Raw genomic sequence first — 7,931 nt, 5'->3', positions numbered from 1 at the left:
ATGAGTGAGGATGTGTTTGAGGTCCCTGTGGGGATGGAGTATCGCCATCTAGTGCAGGACGAAGGGGAGGAAGAGATCCAGACGCCACTATGTCAGTCCATTCCTGGTGGTGTCCCGCAGGTGTATGTTCCTCATCGGCTCTCCCATATGTTCGATGTATATTGGTTAAATAATTATATTTAAATATTTATTAATATAATATAAATATTAATTCAGATAATTGAAATAAATTACATTATTGTGGCAGATGAGTAAAGCAGTAATTAGACAATACAAAAGGTGACTTTAGATGGGAATATATTGTTTATATTCATATTATTGAACATAAGGCTGTTATTGGCCTACAGTCCACAGTAATCCATTTTGCAATTGAATGCGTCAATCTGTCCAAGGTAGACTTATTATAAGGGCTTTTCTAGTGATGCATCAATGCACTGTACACTTGCATCAGACGGATGCTTTTGGAGCATCTCACGTTGGTTGTGTCACATCATAAACAGTGTTTTTAGGATGCTGTGTCAATTTAAACATAGTTTGAAACAACTCGAGACCCCTGCATTCGTAGTTGTGCTCCAACGCGAGAACACGTTCTCATCTTGTGCTGTTTGCTGTCAGTAACTGTGGTTTGTTGCCTGTACAGCTACAGTTGCGCTTACTGCCCCCTGCTGAAAACATGAAGGTGGTACTGCAAGCTTTAATTGCTCCGATGATAAGAACATTTCTTATTATGCTCCAGGGGCATGATTAATTGGCTCAATTCTTTTAATGCGTTACATTTGTATATAATTATTTGTACTTAATTAACACGTTAAATCCAGTTAATTATCAACCCAGAACCTTCTAAACACAACTCTTTTTCCAGGCGAACTGATAAAAATTCCAATGTGCTTTTACTCTCGGAAGCTCCGTCAAACCAGCCAATCAGATTGGCGCTTACTAGACTGTGAAACTGTTTTTCAGTTTTGTGTTCAATATGCATCAGACGGTTTGTAAACTGACTGTTGCCGTGCCATCAAAAGCTGAGACTAGTCCCCCGAGAGTGTTTGTCTTGTTAGGTCCGTACCTGTCAAGCTTACTCAGGACTGCTGTCTTTCTCAAAGCATAGCACTCTACTCATGCATTAACTCTCTGCTTGTCAAATGCACTTATAAGATGTTCCATCAAGTATGACACATATAGCATATTGAAATTCATCAAGTAAGCCCATCTAGACTGCAGTAATTTTACAGGCATGGAGATTCCCAACAGTTGTTAATTTACTGGTGCCTTTCTGTTTTCTGTCAAAGGGAATTATGGATTCATGGACCAGATCCAAGCACTTCAGTGGGTCCAGTGAAATATCAACAACTTTGGTGGTGATGCAGGATGGGTTACTATATTTGGTCAAAGCTCAGGTAAAACACACGGTAGCCACACATACTGGGACACTTAAGTCATGCTTAAAAATGTCTGAATGTCATTACATTACATTGACATTCAGACATTTTAAGTGTGGTTTAAGTGTCCAAGAACTTTACTGTGTATTATACAAATCTAAATACCATTTATTAGCTGCATATCTAGCAGTACATAACCCACTGTATATCTTCGCTGTCTTTCTGTGTGTTCATAAGATGGTACATCGGTTTGGACCATGATGATGTCTCCGCTGGCTAAGGGTCTGTTTCATTGCGCTCATACGTGTATAATGCCTCCCTGAAGTCAGCAGTAGACGATAACTTAGAATTCCTGAGGGGAACTGGCTGCAATGATGCCATCTGCCAGAAAGGACTAAACATCAATCAAATCCTTCAGGTGAGAAATTTATGGCCAAGCTCGTAACCTTTCACAGCAAGGCAGCGGTGGAGTCATGGCTGACTAACAACAGCCTCAACCTGTTGGCCCCCTCATCCGTAAACTCAGTTTAATAAATCATGAAACCTCAACCAGCTCCAGATCTCACAGCACGCTCAATGAATTATCAATGAAACGGGGTGTCTGCAGGTTCTTTTAAATGTCCTAATTTCACTTTTCAAAATGTAAGATAGTAAAAGTCTTAATTATCTTACATAGAGTAAATATGGTAAAAATATTTTTTTTAAATTGTAATTTTTGTTTGCTTAAGTCCTTTTATACTGTTCATTGGAATGAATCGGTTTAAAGCAACGGTTCAGCAATTAATTTTTCGCATTACTCAAGAGTTTTTGTTCTCCATTCATAGAGTTTAACTGATTACTGTGTGGTGTGTGAAGCTGTTTGACTTTTAGTGATTGGTCTTAAATTTCATTCAGGATTCGAAGATGTGTTCTAGGGTTATTTTCTCTGAATGGTCATTTTGTGTCTTGCTCAGGCAATTCCATGGCAGCCGTATCCATCTTGGGCAGCCGATGGTCTAACTGATCTTTCCAGTTAAAGGTAGTTTTGTTGGCGCTGTTGCAGAAGTTGATGGTCATGTTCTCCTTGACCCTCCATTTGAGGCCTGGGAGAAGGAAGAAACCTACAATGATGTTCCTTTTGTGACTGGAACAACAGAACAGGAAACTGACTTGAGGTTTACTTCTTTGTCCACTTTTTAGTTTTGAAAATGAAATTGTCAGGGTTGTGCATCATTCAGAATTGAGAATGTAAGGGATCTTATTTACTCACCATCATGCCATCTCAGATGTGTATTACTTTCTTCTGCTGAACACAAACAAAGGTTTTTAGAAGAATATAGAAGAATAGCAAGTGAATGGTGGCCAGAAATTTGAGGCACCAAAAAGGACAAAAAGGCAGCATAAAAGTAATCCATATGACTCCAGTGGTTAAATCCATATTTTCAGAAGCAATATGATAAGTGTGGGTGAGAAACAGATCAATATTTTAGTCCTTTTTTACGATAAATTCTCCTCCCTGCCCAGTAAGTGGCAATATGCATGAAGAATGCAAATCACCTAAAACAAAAGTAGAAGAATGTGAAAGTGAAGTGATTTATAGTAAAAAAATGACTTAAATATTGATCTGTTTCTCGCTGTTTTTAACCACTGGAGTCATATGGATTACTTTTATGTTGCCTTTATGTGCTTTTTTGAGCTTCAAAGTTTTGGACCCTGTTGACTTTCATTTTATGGACCTACAGAGTTGAGATATTCTTTAAAAATCTTTGTCTGTGTTCTGCGGAAGAAAGAAAGTCATACACATCTGGGATGGCATGAGGGTGAGTAAATGATGAGAGAACTTTCATTTTTGGGCGAACTATCCCTTTAAGACCCAATTCCTGAATTTGATGGCGGTGAGAATACTAACTTTGCTATATGTCACTAATTTACTTTTATATGAAACAATTGAAAAGAAATTCAAATCTTTTTTAAGGACTTGGTTAATTGTATTGACAGTACTGGAATATCAGGGAATAAATAGGCAAAAAAATTCTAAATTAATTATGTTAATTATATATGCTTTGCTACAAAATTTGTATTGAACTAATGACAATACCTGTTGACTTTTGAATTTGACCTGTTGAATTTCTTCTCTCTTCCTGTCATTCCAATTCAACTTCCTGTGTGTGGCCAGTTCAATTCAAACTCCAACTCATTAACTGAAAGTGCACCAATTCTTACATTCTGCATTTTGACCAACCCTGGTAATTATTCAGATGTTGTGAATATGTGTGGTACTTGTGAATGTGACGTCATTTTCCTTGAACTCTAGTCCTCCATATGAGAACATCTCAACATGGACTTGGTGGGACTATCAGTGGTTTGTGACAAGTAAGCCATTCCTAAGAAATATTTGAAAATTAGAACATTAAGAATAAATGTATATAACTGAATATGTGTTTTTTTCTCAACTACTTTTTGGTCAACCTTCACAAACAGAAACTGATCCCTTTTGGAGAGGCTCTGACCAATCAGGCCCTGAGGCTCTACAACAGCTCTGCACCATGCCCGACCTCTGATCAATGTCCAAAGAGACTCTACACCACCATGACCTCTGACATGAGGGTCACCTGCCCCAATAATGACCTGACTAAAAGAGCTGCAGGTTATTTTATTTTTTTTTCTTAAGTCTTATCAGGACCCTCTGTATTTTTATTTCATTATACATTTCAGTGTTTAACAATTTATGAACTATTAATAGCCTGTTCGTGCCATTTTGGTTACATTGTAAAATTATTTTTTAAATCATATGGGAAGCTTGATTTATTATTAGTTACATTTTCATAGTCAGGTACTGTACATGCATGCATTACGTTTTTTTATTACATGGCTCTCTGGAATACATTCTTATTGGTGCTGTATTTTGTGGTCTAATGTGCTTGTATAGTTACAATGCAAACATGTTTGACATGTATTATTATTATTATAACAAAATGAACCCCTTCAGGGTGATTCAAGACCCTTCGACTTCATGACGGCTGGCTGTACAATATCTCCAACATATTTGTTCCATAGTCAGTCATTTTAATATAAATATTTTCAATTGTGTTAAAATGTATTCCAGGAGCTTTAAAGAGCCCAGTGTACCGTTACCTGGTGACTTACTCTCCGTCGAGAAAAGCAAACGCATCCAACTGGCTTCCATTTCCCAGTCGCTTTGCCTTCCGTCCTCTGGACAGCCTGGCCTTCTTCGGGGGTCTTGAAATGGTGCTGGGGACCATGCTACCAGCTGATGTGAACTTCCAGGAAGTGCTCACCAAGTATTTTCTTCATTTTGCCAAAGAGGGTAAGGTTACTGGGGGACTTACACGCACAACACAACTTAACGACTTAAAATCTATATTATAAAATGCATATTTCAGACTCTAAAATCTCCAAAATTGACTTCTATATTAATACGTTAAGTTGCTACATTGCTAGGCCAACAGTTAGGCTAATGAACTAGGCCTACATTAATTGAAAGAAATATTGTTTATTATTATACTGTGATTATTATAAAGACCCCATGAAATAGCTTTGCAATTGCAATTTTCTGTTGTTCCTGACGGACTTCCTACTGAAAGGTTGGGTGGGACATATCAAAGGATTTGTCCTGTTTTTTAAAAACAGCCCACAGGCTTTCATCACAGCCAAAACCCATGATTTTCTTGATTTTCTTAATGGTGGGTGGGTTGGTTGGGTTGGGTGGGGGGAATACACGCCTCTTTAAGATGGTCATTAAAGATCATTATTTTTAGGACAGACTTAAATCTGAACATGACATCGGCAGGAGGGGTCCGTCAATAATGATGATTTATGGTAGTGGGAGTTCACTGGTGAGCTTTGTTTTCATCACAGCAACTTCTCTGATTGGATCCCACTTCAGGATTGTGGGTAGTGTAGTTCTTTACCTGGTTTTTGGAAATTAAATCTGCTTAATGGTGTCAGGCTGCATGTAAAAAGTGTATTCTAAATAGCCTTAAATTTTAAATAGTTTTTAAAACAATTTTTTGCTATTATTTTTAAGTCTGTGTATGTGCATCCTTATAGTATGGGGACAGCTTTTTGTACATATTTTGTATATATATTTAATAAGGCTAAAATGATTATTCAACAATTTTGCGTTGTCAAATAGTCATTTAATGCAACATGAGATCATATGAAGCTCTAATGATGACATACGAGAGGAGCACTTTAGTTCGAGTGCATGATAGAGGAGAGGAAGAAAACACAACTCACAGTCCAGACGCTCTCCAGACTTTCCAAACAGCTTGAGGTGATGTTGATCGCAAAGTATGAGGGAATTATACAAAAATACAAAATAAGTAAATACAGAAGCAGTGTCATCATGAAAGCGGAGCTGGTGTTCTGCAAAACATGCATGTCAGAACATCTGAAAAGGGAATTTAGGAAAAGGAAAATAATAAGGAAGCAGGTCATGTAAATAAGCACAAACTCCGAAACTGGTATTTCTCTGTGTGATCAGGGCTGCTTCTATGATTCGCGTGAAAAACAGCCCGAGATAGTTTGAAACTGATCCCGCGTGACGCGCTCTCTCACGCGGAGACACATCCCTCGCACACTCATCCCTGGCTGCTGCTTCAGATGGTAATGTGATGACTTACAACGTATTGAATCAAAAAGCACTATATCTGTCACAGTGTGTGTATCTTAACGTGAAGAAATCGGTGATAGGCAACTCTGTTAAGAACAGCGAGTTTGTTTTTTGTAAAATATGGATCAAAATCAAGTGTACACAAACGTGAGAGAGAGAGAGAGTAGTCTTAGCCCATTAACACTGCAACAAAATCAGTTTTTAATTTGTCTAATTTGGCTTGTTTTCCAATATAGAGTAAATATCTAAAACTCCTTTAAAACAAGGTAAATTTACTTGAGGAGCTGTACTGCTGAAAACATTAAAATTTGTTTTCAGAGAATATTAATCATAATCTTGAACATAAGTGCATTTTTTGTCTTTACTGCACTGACATAATTATAAACAAGTGAAAAAAATACACTTATATACAAAGTAGACTTACATTCAAGATATATTCTCTGAAAGCAAGTCTAAATATTTAATATGTTCTTGGGTAAATGTATCTTGTTTTAAGATATTTTAACATGGAAAACAAGACAAAAACACTCAAATAACAATAGTAGGCTAATTCTTTACTAAATTAAACTTAATAGAAAGTATTCTTCATAGAAAGTATCAAGTATTTTTTTTCCCTGTAATTTAGTGGTCATTCAGTGGCATTTTCTTTATTTATTTATTTTTTCTCCCCTTTTCTCCCCAATTTGGTATGCCCAATTCCTAATGTACTCTAAGTCCTCGTGGTGGCGTAGTGACTCACCTCAATCCGGGTGGCGGAGGACGAATCTCAGTTGCCTCCGTGTCTGAGACCGTCAATCCGCACATCTTTTCACATGGCTTGCTGAGCGTTACCGCAGAGACATAGCGTGTGTGGAGGCTTCACGCTATTATCCGAGGCATCCACGCACAACTCACCACGCGCCCCACCAAGAGCGAGAACCACATTATAGCGACCACGAGGAGGTTACCCCATCAGACTCTACCCACCTTAGCAGCCGGGCCAATTTGGTTGCTTAGGAGACCCTGGATTCGAACTCGTGACTCCAGTCTAATAATAGTATCTAATAATAGTTTGTTTAGTTGATTATCAAAATAATCGTTAGTTGCAGTTCTAATATTTAATTTATTTTATGGTTCCGTTACACTAATATGTCAATGAGATATGCCCAGGGGAACATAAGCCTTATCAAGCTACTCTGGCCATAGGTGTAACCTGTGGGAGGAGAATGGCTTTTATTCATATGCCGGGATCAATTGAGCCACATCATTCATCCATCCACTACAGTTTTATCTGACTGTGTGAAATCGAGTAATTATGTTACAGTATTGATACATTTATAAGAGTTTGCTGGATGTTTGCACCTGGAGAAAAATATGTACGTTCCCATAGGAAAATCATAATTGAAATCTTTTTAATATTTAAATGTTCTCCTACACAGCAAAGAGATTACAGTAAATGAAGAGCACAATGTGACGTGTGCTTAAGGCTTCTGCTTCTCACATATCAGAACTCCAGTAATGTCATGTGTTTCCTCTAGAGTGATCTCAACAATGTGCTCAAACTGTGCTCAAATTTGCCAAGATACCAAACTCATATGATTTCTCATCAAATTCTTGCAAGATCAAATTATCTTAGCAATGCTATCCTCATTACTGTAGGTTTATAGCTCTGTACTCACTCTGTCAACAATTGTCTCATTTGTGTCCAGTTTTATTTCTGCTAAGGCATTTAAGGAGAAACATCTGAGACAAAGTTAACTTAAATGAAAGATACAGTAACTGAGAATTAATTTTCAGTTTCCCGAGGTATGAACGAGCAACCACTGAGCATCAACAACTTTCTTCTGGGTTTAATTTAGCTTCAAGCTTAGAAAGGGAATTTAATTAATTGAGTCAGTTTGAATGTGCATTTGAATCAGTTAATCCTAAGTTTTTAATTAATATTATTATTAAGATCCATA

General features: G+C 37.4%; 1 pseudogene; it reads left to right on the top strand.

Annotated features, from left to right (window-relative positions):
• The window catches only part of LOC127416711 (liver carboxylesterase 1-like), a 29,520-nt pseudogene continuing 21,589 nt past the window's right edge, over positions 1–7,931 (top strand).

The sequence above is a fragment of the Myxocyprinus asiaticus genome, chromosome 26 (genome assembly GCF_019703515.2).
Source record: "Myxocyprinus asiaticus isolate MX2 ecotype Aquarium Trade chromosome 26, UBuf_Myxa_2, whole genome shotgun sequence".
In the NCBI taxonomy this organism is placed as follows: domain Eukaryota; kingdom Metazoa; phylum Chordata; class Actinopteri; order Cypriniformes; family Catostomidae; genus Myxocyprinus; species Myxocyprinus asiaticus.
The sequence above is the reverse complement of the archived record's forward strand: the minus strand, read 5'-3'. Positions and strand labels throughout refer to the sequence as shown.